The following is a 22,658-nucleotide window of genomic DNA, read 5'->3' on the forward strand; positions in this document are numbered from 1 at the left end:
AGTGCTTTCTAAATGTCGGTATATTACCTGTACCACAGAGGTAAGAAAATTAGGATGTGGAGATGTTAAAAGAGCTTGTCTACATGTTAAGACAGTTGGTGGCAAAGCAGAGGTCTGAAATCAGACTGGAATCCTTCCTCTCTACAGGACTGTGGTTTCAAAGCTAGCCCATGGATAGCTGCATCAGCATCATCGAGTCTCTTTTCAAAATGATTTAAAACTCCTGGGTGCCACCTTCAGTGTGTCTGCAGATGGAGCCTGAACATTTACGTCTTTAAGAGCTCCCTTAAATGATTCTGAAGCTGGGCCAGGGTTGAGACATGACAGCCTAGATTTGTTCATGAGCACAGAGAACACCCTGCTCTCAGACGCAGCGTTCAAGACCCAAGTGGGAGGAACTTAGAAGGAAACAGAAGTTGGAGGTCTCCCAAGTGAGTGGATGAAAAGCTAGAGGGACACCTTCTTGGTTTGTTGGTTGTGTCGTTTTTTGTTTTGTTTTTTGAAATGGAGTCTCGCTCTGTCAACCGGGCTGGAGTGCAGTGGCGCAATCTCAGCTCACAGCAACCTCCGCCTCCCGGGTTCAAGTGATTCTTGTGCCTCAGCCTCCCGAGTAGCTGGGATTACAGGCGCCTACCACCATGTCCATCTAATTTGTTGTATTTTTAGTATAGACAGGGTTTCACCATGTTGGCAGGATGGTCTCGATCTCCTGACCTCAGGTGATTCTACCTGTCTTGGCTTCCCAAAGTGCTGGGATTACAGACGTGAGCCACTGTGCCCACACTGTTGGTTGGTTTTGTTGTGACCATTCAGATGGCCTTGCTTTGAAGCCCAGACTCTGAGACCTGGGAACTTGGGTGCAGGGGCATCAGGAGGGAGGAAGAAGCACACCTTCCTCTGACAGCTTCTGCTCAGGTCTGCTTTTAAGGCACCTGTTGTGGACTCTGGTGCTTTGCCTCTGATCTCTGGTGAGGATCTCTATGCTCCTTGAAAGTCAGTCTGGAGCAAACTTAGGGTCTTGGGGAGACCGGTTGCCATCTATCTCCAATGTCGTGGGGAACGGCCTGTTGTGAACTGATTTCCTTGATCAACTCAGCTCGAGGACACCTTTAGTGCCTTGTTGGCAAGGCAGCCCTTTCCCACGGGCCCTTTCTGTGCCCCTCGGTGTTTTTCCTCCACGGGAAATCCAACATGGAAGGGGCACAGAAAGGGCCCGTGGGACTTTGACAGTCTTGGGATTAATTTTGTGACTTTTACAGTCTTGGGACTAATTCCCTACCTTGCAGTGCAGCTAAAAGGAGGAAACACTCATTGCGGTCTGACAGTCTGAGCTTTCTTCTGGGGCAGAAAGACCTTAAGGAAAGTCAGGTGTCATCAGCAATCCCCAAATCCCAAACCCAGCTCTCTGCCTATACTCTGCTTAGAGCTGGGTTTGGGAGAACAGGGTTAGTGCACATCCCTTTCTAGCGAGGACATACTGAAAACAGTTTTCCTATCCAGGAGGACCAGAGGGTGCGTATTACAGTGGAGAGAAAGATGGTAGACCTATTTATCACTGTGTTGTCACTTGAAGGGAAAACAAGCTTTATTCCCGCTTGCATGGGGCCCAGGTGGATGCCAATTGAGTTACTAAATTTCTATCTGAAAAATGGTGCCCAGTACTAGAGCCTTCAGGGGACATCCTTAATGGGAAGCTTTGGCAGAGCAATAAATACCGGGCTGCGGTTCTTTGCTGGGCATGCTGACTCCAGCGCTGATGCTGCACACTTGTTTCCTCATCATTTTCTGGAGACAGTCCTCAGACCTGGGAATCTGAGGGATCATCCCGACAATACTTTTAGCCTTCCATTAGGTCTGTGCGCCAAGCACTAATGAGGCCCAAGTCCTGCTGCAAAACTCCAGCCCCTCCTTCCTCATCAAGTCAGTTTTACTCACTCTGCCAACTCTGGCAATTGACTCATGAGAAATCCTGTTAGAGGAATTTTTTTTTTTCCTCTTTAAAACACACTCACTCCACACCTCATAAAGGTTACAGAAAGGTGCGGTAATGGTCTGGCAGACGTGTACCCAGTGAGATAAATTTTCCATTGTGAAAGCACCTCCTCAATTTGGTCCTGATGTAGAAGGCGCAGAATCTCTTAACTGACTTCCTGAAATTTGCCAAGAGGTGACATAGAAATAGCATTTGAGGAGCCCAGGGGATTTGGTACTGCTATCTCATTAGAGGCACTGAAATTTATAGTGTATCAAAATTTTAGTGGGAGGTTTAAGGAAGATTCAAGATTTGGACAGTTATTGCTATGATCTCCTTAAAAGCATGAGGCACTGGGTGGTAATGGACATTTTTGATCATCCAAGAAAAAATCCTCATCTCTATGGAAACTTAAAGTTTCAAGAAATAGTTTAATTTCAGCTCTTCTGTCTACAGATAAGAGAGTAATCTCTGGTCATAGAGAATAATCCCTGTCGCTAACATCATGGAGAATTAAAGGCACAACTGCTAATACCTTCTACTTCTCCAGGAAATGGTTGTTACCAGAGTCTCCCAGAATGCCTAATCAAAAGAATATTCCCCATTCTTTGTACCATTAGGGAGTTCTACATTTACTTAATCATTCGTTTCATTCAACAAACTACCTTTGTGTTGAATGAACAAAACCGGCGGGTTGTCTGGATTACAGCCGAGCAAGAGGGAATGAGGGATGAGTGGGGAGGTAAAGATTGCATTGTCCAGGGGCTTGAACCAGGACCCAGATGCTGTCAGTGGTGTAAGGAGAGGCACACAGAGTTGTGGTCTATTTTGAAAATGTAATGATAGAACTAACTCACTGAGGAATAGGAAACGGAAGGATGGACACCTGGTTGCCAACAAAAATAAGCTAGGGGATATGGGTGCATGAGATGAAGAGGAGCAGTGCAGGTACACGTTTTCTTTTTCTTCCTATGGTTCTGACCATTCTTTCCCTTTTCTTTGTGAGTTTCCTTTACAACGTAAGTCCTTTAAACGACGGTGTTCTCAGGTAATTTATCCTCGGCCTCCTTCTCTCCCCTGTGAGTTATTTCTCCACATATGTGGCTTCATTTACAAAGCAGATGACCCTCAAAGCCATGCAGACAGCTCAGGCCTGTCCACTGAGCTCCATATCCATATTGCCCACCAAACACTGGGTCTTTTCATGGGGATGTTTCTTAGGCATTTGAATTTGCACATGTTAAAAACTGAACTTCTCCTCTTCCCCCACCCATCTTCTACCACTCATTGTCTCTGCTAACTTGTCTTGCTTCTATATTTCCTGGCTTTGGTCACTGGACCACTGGCCTGCAGGTCACCAAAATCAGCATCCTGGGAGGCATTTGAGATCCTCCTTGCCCTGTCACAGCAGTCCTCTTCTCACTCTATTTTATTGACTCTCTAGCTTGTATATTTCTTGGCTCTGCCCTCTGCTCTTCATCTCTTCCTCCAGCTGCACCGTTTAGATCTTCGTCATTTCTCACCTAGGTACCACAATGTCTTCCAACTGTTCCTTCTGCCTCAGTCTTGATTCCTTTCAATCCACCCTCCATGCTGCTCCCAGAATGACCTTATTCTCCCCTCCAAAGCTGGTAGCTGGCTCATCGCCTCCTTAAGAATAAAGCCCTTTGCACAGGATTTTAAAACTTCCAAAGCCCAACTCTTGCTAACAACCACAGTGTCATCTCATGTCATGCTTGATAGAAGTCATCCTTGCACCTTCCTTTGCCTCATGACCTTTCCTTTGTGATGTGTCCTGGGATTGAAAGGCCTTCTCCTCCTCTGCCTTGTGCATTTGACTTGTACTCACCTTCAAATTCACAGAAATCCTCCCTTCTCTTGGAAATCCTCCCTGGGTCCACAGGCTGACGTGGGCACCCTCTCTGTGTGTTCTTACTCTTGCATTAGGCGTTTTGTACCACAGGCTGCCACTGTTAATGGACTGCCTTCTCCAGTAGGTGTCAAGTTCTGGAGAACAGGGATTCTTTCTTATGTTCTTTTGCGTATTTAGCACCAAGCACTGGATACACTGGTAACCATCCATACATTTAGCTCAATGAGTGAACAAACTGGTTTTTATGCATTTTTCAGGGAGGCTTTACGAGAAATATAGATCCATACATATAAACTATGGTTTTATCTTTTTTTGTCTTGAAAAATACTATTATTTATTAATATCCCTTAGACTGATTACAGTACGACTACAGAAAGCCTTGACTGAGTCTCAACTGTGAAGGATAAGATGATAAAATCCACACACACTCATTAACTGGTATCCTCTCTTAATCTTGAGATTACATCCTATTAGACAAATGATTTATGTTTACTGTAGGCATGTAAACAGCACTCTAATTCATGAATATTAAGCAGCATCTGCATGTCATTTAAATAATGGAATTACTATCCTGGGAAAGTTAGAAATGGGAAAGCAAAAACAAAATTGAAAACAAAACAAAAAAAGAATTTGGAAGGGCTCAAAAGGTTTGTCTTATCATTGGCATAAATTATAACTCTCACGGGGCAGGAGCGCTGTCTGGTTTACTTGGCATCCCCAATGCCACATGCACTGCTGAGCCCAGAATGTGTGAAGAAGGAAGGAAGGAGAGAAAATAGGAATAAAAGATGATAAAGACTGGGTGATACGGGAGCAACAGTGGGCACGTTTTAAACATACATGTGCATTTGCTCTTACACGAGACATGCACAGAATTTTCGATGGAAGGGTGGTCACTCAGCTTCATACCTAACCTTTTTAATCCATCTCTCTACTTTTGGGACAGGAAGACCCTGTAAACTATGCCTCTCAGACTTCTTGGCCAGCTGGCTTACTAGATTCTGCCAGGGGGAGGTAGTGATGGGAGACTACCAGTTCCGGGCAGCAGGAGCAGCAATGGAAGTGGCATCAGTGGGCAGCCAGCGCCTCTCCAGCAGCCAGGTTCCCACTGTGGCAGCCAGGAGAGTGCAGTGGACCTGAGCCAGGACATCATGTCCCCTTGCTCTTCTAGGCACTTTCCACCGTTATTTATCTTTGAGCAATTTTGCAGTTTGCCTTTTTGTGCCCCCCAATTTTTCCCGCACCCTATAAACCATTTACCTATATGAAATGCCCTCTAAAGTACCTGGAATGTTTTCCATTTTCTTGATTAGACACTGACTGCTCCACAGACATCGACCACCAGACATTGACAATTGCGTAAATTTACAAATCCATGTTTGGTTAAAGGTATACAAAGCCTCTTTCAACTTCAAAATGCATTTGAAACCAAATAATACATGAAATAAAGAAGCCAGTTACTACTAGCGATGGGTGTATTAAGTGTAATCTCTACTTAATAGTGGGAGATTCTTCTGATTTTAAATCAGAAAAGGTAAAGAGATGTAGTAGCTTCAGGGGCCTCTTGACCAGGTCCTCTGTGAGCCAGTTGTCTGCCTTTGGCAACCACCTCAAGTCTTTCTGCTTTAGTTTCACTCTCTGTAAAATGAAAAGGGCCCAATTACAGCTCTCAGTAAGATTCTAAGGCTGAAAGGTCGAGGATTTATATATATACCTTTGAGCAAAGTCTTCCTTGGACAGCTGGGGAGGAAAATCCTGCAGATACAAGGAGATTCTGGGCTTGGCTGGAGCCTCCAGGCAGCCAGAACCCGACCTGCGTGTCTGTGGGCATCCGCCGCTAGCACACCAGAACGCCATTCCTTGCCAGAGGTTTGTCTTCTCTGTGCGCCTAGGAATCATTTCAAAAGCTGTGGATGCCAAGGCATTGCCATGGCAGTGACCTCTAATGACCCTTCCCATTATGCTCACAAATGCAATAAAGCAAGTTCATGCAAGGTATGAATGATGAAATTAATAGCCCTATAACAAATTGGAGGATTGTGCCAGGAATCTGTCATGTTATTAAATACAAAAGGACATTTGTAGATATTGCAAGCCTGCTTTCTGCTGGTAGGTTTGCTCTGCTGTATTATCTTTGATTTATGTCCCTTAATGTGTTCCCCAATCACCTTATATATTTTGTTAATATTAATGTATTTATGCATCTTGAAATTGCCTAATTAATCCCTTGCTTTCCCGATGAGTTATGTAAGTTGGTGGATTTATATGATAAATATTATAATGAAGAAAACACAACAACGGAGCATAAAATACTAACTTAATTTACCATACCCCTGGCAAAGAAGTTTAGACTATGATTTCCCCTCTGAAATTAACTAATATTTCTTACTGCTTTTCCTAATTAAAACTTATCTCTTTTCTATATCCTAAGGGTACCATTTTTATTCCTGAACATATGTACGAGCTACTATATATCAAGTCACTGTGTTGGGATTTTGGAGAATATTAAACAATAAACGCACTCCCCTCTTTAGGTACTTTATTTATTTTTAAAATCTAGGACAGTGTCTCTCCATTTCAGCACTATTGACATTTGGCATTTGGGGCCAGATGATTTTTTTTTTTTTTTTTTTTGAGATGGGGTCCCGCTCTGTCAGCCAGGCTGGAGTGCAGTAGCACGATCATGGCTCACTGAGGCCTCGACCTCCTGGGCTCAAGCAATCCTCTCACCTCAGCCTCCTGAGTAGCTGGGGCTACAGGGGTGCACCACCACGTCTGGCTAATAAAAAAACAATTGTAGAGATGGGGCGTTACTATGTTGCCCTGGTTGGCCAGATAATTCTTTTTTGTGGGCGCAGGTTCTGTGAATTGAAGGATGCTTAGTAACACCCCTGGCCTCTACCCACTATGTAGCAGTGCACCGCTTTCCAGTTGTGACAACCATCAATGTCTCCAGACATTGCCAGATGTCCCCTGGGGGGACAAAATGGCCACCACCACCTGCCATTAAGAATCACTGCCCTAGTAGAAGATTCAGGCCTCCATTCAGGCCTCCAGATGGTTAGCACTCTGCAAGGGGAGGCTGCAGACTGCTTTGGCCCCCTCTGTCTGCTTAGCACTTAGCGCGGCACCTGCCACATCATGGATTCTCAATAATATTTGTCAAATATTGGATGAATAAATACACAAATAACAATAATGCCAAATAGGCCAATAGAGTGGTATAAATAGAACACTAGAAGAGTCCAGAAAAGGAATACATTGATACTGGAGGGATAGGGGTCCATAAAGAAAATTCCTGGAGGAGAGACCATGGAAAATGAGGTTGAGGAAGGCATCTTAAGCAGGAATGCTCTGGGGGTGGATAAGGATGAGCTGGGAGATCAGTTGACCTGGAGTGTAGATAGGGTGAGCAGAAGGTCAGGTTGAAGACAGGGCAAAAAGAACTGGAACTCAGATCATGGAGGGTCTGGAAATGCAAATTAAAACCACAATGAAATATAATCTTACTCCAGTAAGAAAAGGTATCATTAAAAAGACAAAAGATAACAAGCATTGTCAAGGATGTGGAGAAAAGCGTACCCTTACTGTTGGTAGGAATGTAAATTAGTATAGCCATTCTGGAAAATATTACAGAGTTCCTCAAAAAGTAAACAATGGAACCACCATATGCTCCAGCAGTACACCTACTGGGTATATATTCAAAGGAAATGAAGCCAGTATGTCAGAGTGATATGTGCACTCCTGTATTTATTGCAGCACTATTTGCAATAGCTGAGACATAGAATCAACCTGTGTCTATGTGCGAACGTATGTGAGATGATAAATGTGTAAATTATCCGTTGTGCTATAGTTTATGAGAGAAGAAGGTTGGAACCAACATAAATGTCCACCCTATGGAATTGGTTAGATACACAACTGTAGCAAAGAATAAAGAGGCTGTTTATGTATTACTATGGAATGACCACCAAGAGCTATTGTTGAATGAAAGAGGCAAAGTGCCAAACAGTGGCAACATATGTTACCATTTTCATATCATTATAATAGAAAAAAGAAGGACAAAATCTCAAAAACTGTATTGATAGATGCCTAAAATATTTCTGGAATATACACAAACTATTGATAAAGTTGTTTGCTCTCAGAGGAAAGGAATTCAGTTATTGGAGGTCTGGGGCAAAAGGAGACTTCTTATTATATATATGCTTTTGAATTCTTTGAATTTAGAACTTGAGAATGTACTAACTATGCAAAGAAATTTAATTTCAAATATTAAAAGTGATTGTCCACAAATGATTCCAGTTCAATTCCTGATGTGTTTTATTGGTATAACAACAACAAAAAGAAGAACCAACAACCTCAAGCAAACCTGTTATTTATAATCCAAGCTGACTTCTATGGGAAGCCATTGCCCGTGGAAAGTGAGTCTCCTTGTTCGGCTGAGCATAGCAATTGTTTCTACACATGAATTGGTTGTGGGATTGCTAAATAATCAGAATTCTACCAGGACCATGCTTTTTTGATTAGCCTTGTAGTATAGTTTGAAGCCAGGTAGTGTGATGCCTCCTGCTTTGTTATTTTTGCTTAGAATTGACTTGGCTATGCGGGCTCCCTTTTGGTTCCATATGAGGTTTAAGGTGGCTTTTTCCAGTTCTGTGAAGAGAGTCATAGGTAGCTTGATGGGGATAGCGTTGAATCTGTAAATTACTTGGGGCAGTACGGCCATTTTCACGATATTGATTCTTTCTAACCATAAACATGGAATGTTTCTCCATCTGTTTGTGTCCTCTCTTATTTTGTTGAGCAGTGGTTTGCAATTCTCCTTGAAGAGGTCCTTTACATCCCTTGTTGGTTGTATTCCTATGTATTTTATTCTCTTTGTAGCAATTGTGAATGGCAGTTTGTTCTTGATTTGGCTTTCTTTAAGCCTGTTATTGGTGTATAGGAATGCTTGTGATTTCTGCAAATTGATTTTGTATCCTGAGACTTTGCTGAATTTGCTTATCAGTTTCAGGAGATTTTGGGCTGAGACAATGGGGTCTTCTAAATATACAATCATGTCGTCTGCAAATAGAGACAATTTGACTTCCTCCTTTCCTAATTGAATATGCTTTATGTCTTTTTCTTGCCTGATTGCTCTGGCTAGAACTTCTAATACTATATTGAATAGGAGTGGTGAGAGAGGGCATCCTTGTTTAATGCCAGATTTCAAAGGGAATGCTTCCAGTTTTTGCCCATTCAGTATGATATAGACAAAAGGAACAGAACGGAGGCCTCAGAGGCAATGCCACACATCTACAACTATATCTGATCTTTGACAGACCTCACAAAAACAAGCAATGGGGAAAGGATTCCCTGTTTAATAAATGGTGTTGGGGAAACTGACTAGCCATGTGCAGAAAGCAGAAACTGGACCCCTTCCTGACACCTTACACTAAAATTAACTCCAGATGGATTAAAGACTTAAACATAAGACCTAACACCATAAAAACCCTAGAAGAAAACCTAGGCAAAACCATTCAGGACATAGGTGTAGGCAAGGACTTCATGACCAAAACACCAAAAGCATTGGCAACAAAAGCCAAAACAGACAAATGGGACCTGATCAAACTCCACAGCTTTTGCACAGTAAAAGTAACAGTCATTAGAGTGAATCGGTAACCAACAGAATGGGAAAAAATGTTTGCAGTCTACCCATCCGACAAAGGGCTGATATCCAGAATCCACAAAGAACTAAAACAGATTTACAAGAAAAAAACAAACAAACCCATTCAAAAGTGGGCAAAGGATATGAACAGACATTTTTCAAAAGAAAACGTATATGAGGCCCACAAATATGAAAAATGCTCATCATCACTGGTCATCAGAGAAATGCAAATCAAAACCACATTGAGATACCATCTCACACCAGTTAGATGGCAATCATTAAAAAATCTGGAGACAACAGATGCTGGAGAGGATGTGGAGAAATAGGAACACTTTTACACTGTTGGTGGGAGTGTAAATTAGTTCAACCATTGTGGAAGACAGTGTGGCGGTTCCTCAAGGACCTAGAAATAGAAATTCCATTTGACCCAGCAATTCCATTAGTGGGTATATATCCAAAGGATTATAAATCATTCTGTTATAAAGACGCATGAACATGAATGTTCAGTGCAGCACTGTTTACAATAGCAAAGACCTGGAACCAACCCAAATGCCCATCGATGATAGACTAGACAGGGAAAATGTGGTACATATACATGTACCACATATACATATACATACCATGGAATATTATGCAGCCATAAAAAACGATGAGTTCATGTCCTTTGTAGGGACGTGGATGAGTCTGGAAAGCATCATTCTCAGCAAACTGACACAAGAACAGAAAATCAAACACCACATGTTCTCACTCATAGGTGGGTGTTGAACAATGAGAACACATGGACACAGAGAGGGGAACATCACACACTGGGGTCTGTTGGGTGGGACTAGGGGAGGGACAGTGGGGGATAGGGAGTTGGGGAGGGATAACATGGGAGAAATGCCAGATATAGGTGACAGGTATGGAAGCAGCAGACCACATTGTCATGTATGTACCTGTGCAACAATCCTGCATGTTCTGCACATGTACCCCAGAACCAGTGCAATAAAATATATACATAAAAAAATTAAAAAATTACAACTGTTAAAAAAAAAAGAAGAAGCAGAATTCTCTGCATAAGAAAGAGGTTCTTCCCAGGAGGCAAAATTTACAGTAAGCTTAGATGACTCCATTGCACTCTAGCCTGCGCGACAAGAGCAAAACTCTGTCTCAAAAAAAAAAAAAAGAAAAAGGTTCTTAGGTTAATCCAAGAGAGTTAATGAGAAGGAAATTTGGGATGGGAGAGAGTTGAAGGAAATGTGATGAGAGTGAAAGGCTAGGGGTGCTATAGGGGACAGAGAGAGCCTGTAAAAAACTGAAGACCAGGGCAAACACAATGAACTAGACACAATTTTATATTGTTTTTCTTGAGTGCATAAGGTGATGTTGCGTCCCTGTGATCCTCATATCTTAATTATGCTGCATTTAATAGTTCTGAACATCTTTCAAAGGGTTGCTGCGTGGACCAAATGCATCCTTATACATAGGTGCTTTAAATAGTGCTTGATAGATAGTAAGTACTCAATACGTCTTAGTTATTAATAATAATTATTACTCTTTTAATTTGTTTTGAAGGTGAGGATTTAGGAGAGTTTGGGTCAATTCCAGAGTAGAGATGCAGAGTGAAAAACAGACTTACAGCAAGAGGTCAAAGATGGTATAAAAGTATAAACCTTTGAGGGTCTGAGGAATTTTGAGGAGAGAGCTTAGAGCTTTGGGCTTTGCCAAGAGGGCATGAATTCATCTTATCTGGATCTTAAGTGGCTATGAAATCCCAGCTAACACCTGAGTTACGGAGCTAACGAGCACCCCAAGTTCATATGGCTCTGATTACCAAAGGACAGCAAAAACGTTCCCACAGGCCCTGACTGAAATTTAGCGCCTGCATGACCCGGAGGTGCACGTTGAGGAGGCTGTCAGAGAAGAATCTGACATGAAAATGAAGGTCCTTGCTGCCCATCTAACATTTTATAGCTAGTTTCATAATATGGTCTATCATGAAAACCAGCAGCACACTTAGACTGCAGTTATCCAAATGGTATGGAAATTGTTTCTAGGGTTTTGTAGGTTGTAACAGTGAATGTAGCTCCTGGAGGAGCCCACCCAGACATATCCTGCGTTTCTGGGTGTCTGTTAGATATAGAAAACAGAGGTCTGATTAGCCTCAAGGTCATTGCTGAGGACCGGAGTTTGCTAGGATTTGATGCAGTTATTTACAGTGTTGCCTTCAAGGAGGCAGTGTCTCTAGGGAATTACATAACACCACCAGCAGCTGCTGTGTAGATTTAAACTGAAATTGGGTTATCAGAAATTGGTTTTGTGAGTCAAAAAACGTGGTGTTTCTTCCTGTCTCAATTATCTGATTGGTATCATGATAGTCCCCACATTATTTAATGTAACTTTGTTCCTGCAGCAGGTTTTATGTCTTGGGAGGGATTTTTTAAAGCAACAGTAACTGATTATTCACATTTATTTCCCTACGATGTAATGTCATGTATGAGGGCAGCCTGAAATGATGATTTGGAGTCTGAAAGCCTACGTTTGAGGGCTTGCTGTACTACTTCGCTGGCAAAGTCGGGCTGTCCCATGGATCCCCACACAAAAGATTTTACTTTTTAAAGGTTTGCATTCACTTTGAAAACGATCATACCTCTGGAAAAGTGCCATGCCTTAACCCTCCCTGCTTCTCTGTCTGTCCATCTACGTTTATCTATCCACCTACCTACTTACCTACCTATCATCTATTTCTAGCTATCCTTTAATGTTTATTAAATCCTTTTGTAAAAGCAATCTCTGCGTAAGGAGGGCAAGCAGAGGTGGCGGAGGCTGAACAAGACATATTGGAGTCTTTCTGCCCTTGCCCTGGCTGGTGCTGAACTCCTGGCTTTCATGCACAGGCTCTGGCCCTCCTCTCTAAACAAGGCGTATCCTGGCAGCAGGAGAGCTTGGGAAGGCGATCTCAGCGGCATTGGCTGCTTACTTTAGAACTGAGCCCGTGCATTACAGGCTGGACCTGGCTCATCTTGGATGGATCCCTGATCCATCCTGGAACACATCCACTATGGCAGCTTCATTCCAGTTTAGGTTCCAGGCATTTGTCAGAATGAACTCATAGGCTCCAAGATGGATCGGTGCCTCTGCTGGAGCCGTGAAATCTGACAGTTGGCAGCCTCCTTGCAAAGTGGGTCTCGGCATGTCTGCTTAAACTGGGTGATTAAACTCTCGGTTGTTCCCTGCTTTGGGCTGGCTTGTGTGCACTAGGTGGCCTGCCTAGCAGATTCATGCATTTGTGCATTCCATGTGTTTTAAGCACCCTCTGTGAACCAGGCTGTCTGAGTCACTGAATATAGAAAGGTGCCCAAGATCTCCTTGATCATCCTCACTCAGTTACAGTAGCTCTGTATTCATCTAGAGGTGGGTCTGAAAACTTTGCAACTTTTCAGGGCTAACCCAGCACCGATGTGGTGGAAGCAAGCTTGTAGAGGACCGTCAGAGGCTGCTGAACTGTTGCTGGCCTAAGGGTTGTACTTCCTTTTCCAGGCTGGAGCCCCAGGGCCTGCAGAGCTGTATTGTCCTGCTTCCTGACTGAAGGACCACGATGAAGTGATGGAGGAAATGAATTTCTACCTTGTTTATTAAGGTTAGGACAGTTTGCCCTGAACCCCTGCAGAGGGCTTTGTGGGTCTGATCTCAGCAGGCTAAGCAGAGATTTCAGAGGACAGTGAAAGTCAGGACCTGGGAGTTGGCAGGGAGGAGGAATGAATATGGCCAGAGATGAGCATTCAGAGCTAGAGAACCGAACAGGCCAGAATGTAATAGAAGCAAAGAAATGGATGGTATAAGGACCAGTAAGAGGGGCGGAAAGTGTGCGTGCAGGGCCTAGGACAAGGGGGAGCAAGTTTGACACTCCTGGCATAAGGGACTAGACCTTTCCCATATATTCCCTGTACTCAGCACAGCACTTAATACCAACATTAGTTAATTTAAAATAAAATCCATACAGAGTTTCTTAAAATCCACTGTCTTTATATCATACTGTGTGTTAAACTCAGCTAAGGCTGATAAACCGGCACCAGCCACGAGGTGAGGCTGGGGCAGAGGCAGACATTGTGCACTGCCTTTTGCCATGCAGGGGCTAAATCCTTCACATTTATTATCTCACTGGAAGCTTTATAGAACCCCACCAAGTAGATAAAGTAACCCCTATGTAGATGAGGACATTGAACCTTAACAGTTATTTGCCTAAGCTCATGTGGCTTTGTGTAGTGAGGATGAGGCCATGATGTGTGGAAATCCAGGATGGTCTGATTTTCAAAGACCAAATTTGCTCCTCAAATTGCTTTCCAGAGCTTCTTGGAAGCAGAGGTTTGTCCTCTGTGTGTGCCAGACCCTGGGTTAAATGAATGAATGAATGAATGAATGAATGGTGAACCACTGATGAATGGGTTGCATCTTTGTTCACATTTTTTTTTTTTGTGAGATGGAGTCTCCCTCTGTCGCCCAGGATGGAATACAGTGGCACAATCTCAGCTCACTATAACCTCTGCCTCCCAGGTTCAAGTGACTACTCCCACCTCAGCCTCCCAAGTAGCTGGGACTGCAGGCATGCACAACCATGCCCTGCTAAGTTTTGTATTTTTAGTAGAAATGGGGTTTCACTATGTTGGCTAGGATGGTCTTGAACTCCTGACCTCAAGTGATCCATCTGCCTTGGCCTCTCAAAGTGTTGGGATTACAGGAGTGAGCCACTGTGCCCAGTCCACAAATAGGTGTTTGAAGAGTCCTTGGCCCTGGCGTCTACACAAATGGGATGGATGGAGACTTGGTTTTTGAGGTCATATCAATAAAAAGCAGGTATCACATTTTATTTCTTTGATGTCCTATATTCTGTTGGTGCTGTGTCTATACCCATTAATGCTCCTGCTGCCTAAATTCTACCGCTATTAGAAACGGCTCAGGTCTCCGAAAGATCACACCAGATGGATGAAACTCAGTGGATGTTCTGAGCCTTTGCTCAACTAGTGGAGGAATACTTCAGACGCTTTCTTTCTTTATCTGCGTCATCTCTACTGTCTGACAGAATTGAGAGATTACAAGGTCATTTCTGTTTCTGGGACTTACTGTTGCCTCCTTCTCCACGGCAATTTAAAATCTGTCTATTCACATGCAAACACACACACACACACACACACACACACACACACACACATATTTTCTACAAACAAAGGTTTGTTTGCTATGTGTAGAAAAATGCCACCAGAGGACTAATTTGGCAGCTTTGTTGATTGCCCATTGTAATGAGTCTTATTACATAATTAAAAGAATTTTTTTTCTTAACTGCATCTCACTACTAATTAACACTTTACACATTCTGCAGTGGACACTTTAAGTTGAATCAGAGACATAATTATGTCATTTCTATGCAAAGAGAAGGTTATAAATTTTTAATTAATATTAAATCTGTTGATTAAAGGCTAATTCTTAAGTGAACATATTACAGCTTACCACAGATTGCTCTCTAGAAGCGTGCCTTTGTAATTTCTGTGGTCCCTCGTCCCTTGCTAAGTGTAGAGGACTAAAGAAAAGCTGACCACACAGATTCCAAGGAACAAAAGTAATTCACGTCGAACTCTGTCTGAATTTTTAACTACCAGTGAGCTTTTTGGGTTCCAGTTGCTTTTAAAGTTGGAAGCGCTTGGAGGGAGGCTTCAAGCAGGCAATGGAAAGCAAGCTGGCCTCACTTGTGCTTTGCTTTCTTAAGCACCAATCTGGAGAACTGTACCCTTATGATACACAAACAGCTTTCCTTCCTGTGGCCACACCAGCCTGGGTGCACTGAGGATGGGGGAGGTTCATGTCGTGTCTGGGGGAGTCTCTCCTAGTAAAATCACTGGAACTTCAGCCAGCGCTAGGTGCTCCTGAAGGAAAGCTGTCTTCTAAGCTACTGATATGGTTTGGCTCTGTATCCCCACCCAAATCTCATCTTGAATTGTAGCTCCCATAATTCCCACACGTTGTGGGAGGGACCCAGTGGGAGATAATTGAATCATGGGAGCAGTTTCCCTCATATTGTTCTCATGGTAGTATGTAAGACTCATGAGATCTGATGGTGTTGTAAGAGGTTTCCCCTTTCACTTGGCTCTCATTCTCTCTACTGCTGCCCTGTGAAGAGGTGCCTTCCACTATGGTTGTAAGGCCTCCCCACCTATGTGGAGCTGTGAGTCCATTCAACCTCCCTTTCTTTATAAAGTACCCAGTCTTGGGTGTGTCTTTATAAGCGGCATGGAAACTGACTAATACAACTACGTTGGGGGCATTTCTGATGCCCCTCCTTTTGGGTCCACCTCATGCCCGGGGTTCTGGCTGTTGATGCTCTGGCCCTGGTTCTGGCTGCACCCACGCAGGCTATGAATGGTGCACATCTTATACGCTGGATGGCACAGAAATGGGATCTTTCTCCTCAACAGTCAGCTGGCAAAATTTGTGAGGTACCCCGCCCTCGATTGTGCCTTATTTTAGGCCACAAAACTGTTTTGCTTCATAATCCTGGTCTCCATTACAGTTCTACCAGGCTGCCTGTTTTGGAGTTGACATCCTTGTTTTAGGGCACTTGCTGTTACTTGCAGATTGCTTCTCATTTCTGCTTCCTAAAGTTTACTTTAAGTAGCAAGTTTGTATTAGTTCTTTCTGTGGAAGGGATAACAAAATCTTCAGTGTAAATTCTGTGAATTTCTACCTGACCATTTTACTCATTTACCATGGATTAGCTTTGATCTGTGCCTTAGTGTGGCAGTTCTTTCTCCAAGCTGAGTTCCCTGTCCTCTATCCACAGACTCACAGACTGTGTAACAGCACATGTGTGTGTGTGTGTGTGTGTGTGTGTGTGTGTGTGTGTGTGTGTGTGTTTCCTTGGTGGGAGGAGTAACTTCTGCTGCTTGGAGGGTCAGTGCTAAGAATGATTGTATGGGACTGTGTTGCTTCCTACATCTCTACCAAATTCACCCTCCTCACACAATGCCGTCGTTGACAACATTGGCATGCAATATCATGTCATGCATGTATTTAGTAAAGTTGTCCTCATCTGATCCTTATAATTCCCATGCAAGGGTAGAAATCATTGTTACTCTGATTTTATCCAAAGGTAACTATGTCCCAGAAAGGATAGTTGACTTGCCCATTGTCTTACAGCTGGTTACTTGTGAAGGCAGGAACAGGTCCTTGTCCTTAACTGTTACTGCATTATTCCTCTCAATCATATTATCCCAGAAACTGACACCCTCAACCCCTCCATACCCATATTCCCATCTGGTGCAGGGAAAATGTGGAAAACTTATCCATGAGACTTAAGCTCTTGATCTCCCAATATTTCTCCAACTTAGTTGATCTATTTTTGGGATAAAGACTTCTTATGACTGGTTGAAGTGCAAACATCTCAGAACTAATACCATATCTTATTACCATACCATACCATCGTCATATCATCAAAATCATTTACCCAGAGTGATTGAATTTCTAGTGGTTTCTTTCCCAAGAGCATGGTTTCCTAGATGTGAAAAGAACATATTGATCTGGGTCCTGCAGATTTGTGGAGCCAATATGGCTCTTCATGGTGGAGACAGCTTGTAGATGATCACTGGGGGGCATGAGGTTCTGGCCTGGCATAAGCTGGTTACAGAGCTGAGACTTGATTTTGAAGGGACATTACTGGCAAGGAAGGCTCTGCTTGAGACCCAGTGACAGATGTGGGGGCCATACATTCTTTTATGCTGCCTCTAGTCATGTGCGATGATTCCTCTTCATTCTTTTCCTTAACTTTCAGAGAAAATGTATCTCTAGATCCTGCATCTAAGGGTCCAAGCTTTGTCATTAAAACGAGAATCCCAGCTTTGGCCTGAAGAAATCGGGCCTCTCTGGCCTTACGTCTGGGAAATGATGCTGTGCATCAGTCCTGTCTAGATTTTGTGATGCTGATCGAGTTACTGTAGTAAGGGGTCTCTTCATTCAAAAGCAGTTCTTAGCTCTCTGATCTGCCATCCTGCCAGCTGCCACCTTAGAGGCTCCTGTGCTGATCCTCGCACCTGGACATCCTGGTTTGAGGATGTTGCTTCCTCATAGATAATGAGTATTTACCCATGCTACTTCCTTCTCCCCCTGTATTTCCTCTCAGGCCATGGACTTTCCAAGACAAAGACCTCAGAGTGGCTATCCAAACATTTGTATAAAATTCTAACAACTTCAACAGGGAAAGATCTTTTTGAAAGTTCTTTCAACAGTTATGGAGATCAGATGTGGCCACACACCCTGCTATTAGTTTCCATCTGACTTTCCAAAAAAAAAAAAAATGGGTATACGGCTTTTTTAGACTCTTTCATAGCATCAAAATTCTACAGGCATAGTGCCTGAAAATTACTATATGTTAATACAATTGCTTATGCAGTGAATGAATGAATAAATGAATGAACCTGAAGTCTACAAATTTCAGCTCCTCAGTGCCCTAGTGACCCCCCCTACCTTTCTTACTCTTTCCTCTGTACTGGCACCCTCAGTGCTTCTCCAATGCACCCAACCTCTGTCAGCCCAAGAGCTTCCCATACACTTAACCCCCTGGAAAAGAGCCTAATCCAGAGATCCAGGATGGAGTTTCTTCAGCCGTCTGCAACTTATTCTGGCCAGAGATGCCCTTGGCAATGGGGATGAAGTTTAGGCTGTAGCAAAAAGCCCAGCTGTCAGGACTCCAGCCCCAGCTTAGGCCCAGAAAGAACAGAGGAGAGTTGTTGTAGGGATTCAGAAGGCTCTTCAACCCAACCCTTTGGGTACTTTCTCTAAAAGACAGTATAGTTAAGGAAGTAACCCAGGAATCTACAGAAAGAAGAGTCTTAAAGGTTTACCAGGTAAGATTGGAAGAAAAATCTAAGCTCTTCTAGAATAGATCCCAGTGTTCCTCAAAGACTTAGCATAGAACCAAACCTAGTGAGAATGATCCCTGGTGTTATTTTAATCCACTCTCTTACCTTCTGCCTCACTAGTCTTCAGCACTGACTTCACATTAATTTTCCTAAAACATTTTCCTCCTTGTCCATGATCCAACCTGTGTTTATATTCAGGATCAATTGCAAAGCTCAGCTGAGCCCACCTTCCTTCTCATCTTTCACTCAGTCACTTGGTCTTACTCTAGGCACTTTTGCAGCTCGAATTTACATCCAGGTGTGGGTCTGACCGCTCACACAGCTGCAGCTAATCAGGTCACTGGTGATCCAGTGGAGGAGCAAATTAGGGAGGGCTGACCTGCTGTAACGAGATCCAGCAAAAATTTGTGGGTCCAGGACTATAGAAATGTGTTTATCTTTCACAGCCAAGGAAATATTCCAAGTCAATGGTTGATTCTCCTCATTATAGACATGTGTTGCTCAGCACCAGATAAACATTCTGAGAAATGCCTCCTTAGGTGATTTCTTTCTTGTGAGAACATCATCAAGTGTTCTTATAAAAACTTAGATAATAGAGCCTATTACGTACCTTGGTTATCTGGTCTAGCGTATGACTCCTAGGCTACAAACCTATACAGCATGTTACTAACCTGAATATTGTCAGCAATTGTAACACAATGGTAAATATTTATGTATCTAAGCACATCTAAACAGGGAAAAGGTACAGTGAGGACACTGTATTAAAAGACAAAAAATGGCACACATGTAGAGGGTACTTACCATGAATGGAGCTTGCAGGACTGGAAGTTGCTCTGAGTGAACCAGTGAGTGCATGGTGACTAACTCTGCAGGCCTAGGACATTGCTGTACACTACCGTGGACTGTAAACACTGTACACTTAGGCTACATGGAATTTATAGAAGTATATATTTTCTCTAATAAATTAGTCTTATTTTAACTTTTTAACTCTTTAATTTTTAAAATTTTCAACCCCCTTTGGCCCTTTGTAAAAATGCTGAAAACAGACACATTGTATAACTGTACATTTTCATTCTTTGTATCTTTATCCTACACATTGTTTTCTATTTTAAAAATTTTGTTTCTGCCTTTTACCTTGTAAATTTTTTTATTAAAAAACTAAGACACAAACGCATATATTAACCTAGGCCTATACAGGGCTAGGATCATCAGTAGCACCATCTTCCACCTCTGTGTCTTATCCAATGGAGGGTCTTCAGGGCAATAATACAGAGAGCTGTCATTCCCTATGACAGCAACGCCTTCTTCTGGAACACTTCCCGAAGGACCTGTCTGAGGCTGTTTTATAGTTAAGTTATTATTTTTTTTAGTAAGTAGGAGTATGCACTAGAAATAATGATAAAATGTATAGTAAACACATAAGCCAGCAACATAGTCATTTATTATCATTATCAAGTGTTAAGTACTATATGCAACTGCATGTGTTAAACTTATAGGACTGGCCGAGCAGTAGGTTTGTGCACACGAGCGTCACCACAAGCAAGTGAATAATGCATTGCGCTATGACTTTACAATGGCTACAGCATCACTAGGCGATAGGAATTTTTTTAACTCCATTATTTTCTGATGGGACTACTGTTGTATATGTGGTCTATTGTTCATCAGAATGTCTATGCAGTGTATGACTGTGTTTAGGGTCCCAGGCTGATGGCAACTCTGCCATCATCAACACCTGACTTCCAAGGTCACTTTGCTCTTTGACTTTCCCACCAGGAGGGACACAGAAAAGCAAGCATGGAAAAGGTATAGCCTGATATTAAGCCTCCACTGCTTGGAAGTGACCCACATCACTTCCACTCGCATTTTATAGTCCATTAGTCTGCAAAACAGACTAATAAAACTGCAAAGCAGGTTGGGAAATGTAGTCCAGTTACTCACCCAGTCACACACAAGGAGAGGAATCAGGTTTGATAAACAGCTAGCAATCTCTACCACAAGGAAGGAGAACACACACACACATACATAGGAGACTGCAGATCACATGTCTGCAACATGAACCAAGGGAAGAACGATTCACAGTAGTGGCAAGCTGTGAAGGAGATCAATTTCCAAAGGCTCTAGGAATATATTTCTCTTTTATTGTGGTGCTGAGGGATAGAGTTAACAGAGGAAATGTGAGGTGTGGGCACATGCATACATGCATCCATTCATCCGTCTGTCCATCCATCCATCCCTCCGTATGTCTATCCATTCTTACATTCAATTATTTCTTTTGGAATGACATTAATAGAAACATGTCAACAGTGTGTTGGAGCCAAAGTGCAAATGAGCTTGGCTGGAGTGCACGGCCTACGTTAGAGGTGTAAGGTAGAAAAGACACTTTTGAGGCTGATGGTATAGAAAGAAGAGATAGAAGATCAGGACCACTATAGAAATGAGTTTCCATGGCAGACAAGCGGAAACTTCCATCTCATTGAGCTAGCCACATTAGTGTAGAATAGTTGCAGGGAGAGATCAGAGAAATAGTAGAAAGAGATCAGAGGACAAGATGGAAGGCAATTGCCAAAAAAAATTAGAGCTAAGGTAACGAGTCCCGGATTAAGAATGGGACTATAGACATGAAAAGGAAGACATCAAACAGGAAAGAAAATGAGCCGGGCATGGTGATTGATCTGACGTGAGACATGAGAAAAATGAATTTCTGTGCCTGTCGTACCTGGTGCCATTGCCAGATAAACTGGGAGAAGGTGGTGGAAAAGTGCCAACTTTTCATATCCAAGTAGAGATATCCCATGGACAACTAAAATGTAAAACTCAACAGAGAATGAGAAACTATGGCTAATAGAGGCTTGGGAGACATCTTCATATGAGCAATGTTGACATTTGTAGTGGGTAAGTTAGGAATTGGTACAAAGACAGAAAAGAATAATTTGTCCTGGGATAAAATCAGCTATGATATACAAAATCAGGGATATTTTTGTTTCTGTGGAGATATTACTACAGTGGTTCTGCTCAGGGAATCCTGACCCCTGGAAAGCAGCAAGAAGCACACACAGTGATATGTTCCATTTTTATTGTCCCTTTTACACGTGGGCACAAATGTCTTCTTAATTGAATATCCTCATTTGTCTAAATTCTGCGAGAAAGGTTTAAGGGAGATAAAACCCAGGGAGGTGAAGTCATTTGCTCTTAGTTGCACAAGTTAATGGCTGGAGTTGTAATATAACTCGAGACCATATCCATTAGGACAGTATTCCTGGAGTCTGAGAATCGATAATCTATGGTTTCATTAAAGCAAAAGCATGCTGCTTCAAGAGAAAAGCATGCCACTGTATTTCCTGGCATCATAAAAGTTATCTTAATATTGAAATTTTATCCCTATTGTTCAGAGAGTCATGATTTGTATGTACTATTGAATGTTTGAATCCTGAAAGCTAGCCCCAAGGAAGCTTTGATGCGGCTGGATTTGGCTATTTTAGTCTCCGGTCAGGCTTCCATTCATTTCATCTCTGAAATCTAATGATCTCATCTAACAAAATTATAAAAGAGTCTAAACTGCTCAGCACTTAATCAGCTTAGTCCAAGAGAATTAAATCAAAGCCCTAGGTGTGCACATTTAATCGCTCAGATGAAATCTCACCCTGGGAGACAATCTTATTATTTGGTTACTTATTATTTGGGAGGCTGAAAGGTTGGGAGGGGAATGCATGAATTTAAAAAGATATGCCATTAACCTAACATGGAGGCAGCTTTGTGGCTTTACTAGTGAAGCATAGCGTAGAGAGTAGGGGCTCGGACTGTAGACAGATCTTTCAGATCCATTTTACATGCTGCCATTTCTTAGTGATGTGACATTGGGAATTTCTGAGCCTCAGATTCTCAGTCAATTGAATTGAATTGAATCAAGATAATAGAACTAACATTGTAAAAGCATTGTAAGGGTTGATGGAGATTATACACATAAACGCATGTATATATATTTCAGAAGTATGCTTTTAAAAATATATACTTACTCACACATAGGTATATGTATATATATGTCCTACAGTGTGTATGTGTATTCTAGCAGTATCTGTCCTAAAAATACAGGTTGTCATTGTTATTATAATCACTAATTATTATACATACTAAATATTGCATAATCACTCATGATTACATATATCACAATATTGGATGTATTTATATAATCACTGATTATTACATATATTAACATATTGTTTTTGATTAGTACACTATTAAGTATGTAATTATTACTTTAAAAAAACAGCAGTAGGCCCAAAGAGT

The sequence above is a fragment of the Sapajus apella genome, unplaced genomic scaffold (assembly GCF_009761245.1).
Source record: "Sapajus apella isolate SASKATOON/1434 unplaced genomic scaffold, GSC_monkey_1.0 scaffold74, whole genome shotgun sequence".
NCBI lineage: Eukaryota > Metazoa > Chordata > Mammalia > Primates > Cebidae > Sapajus > Sapajus apella.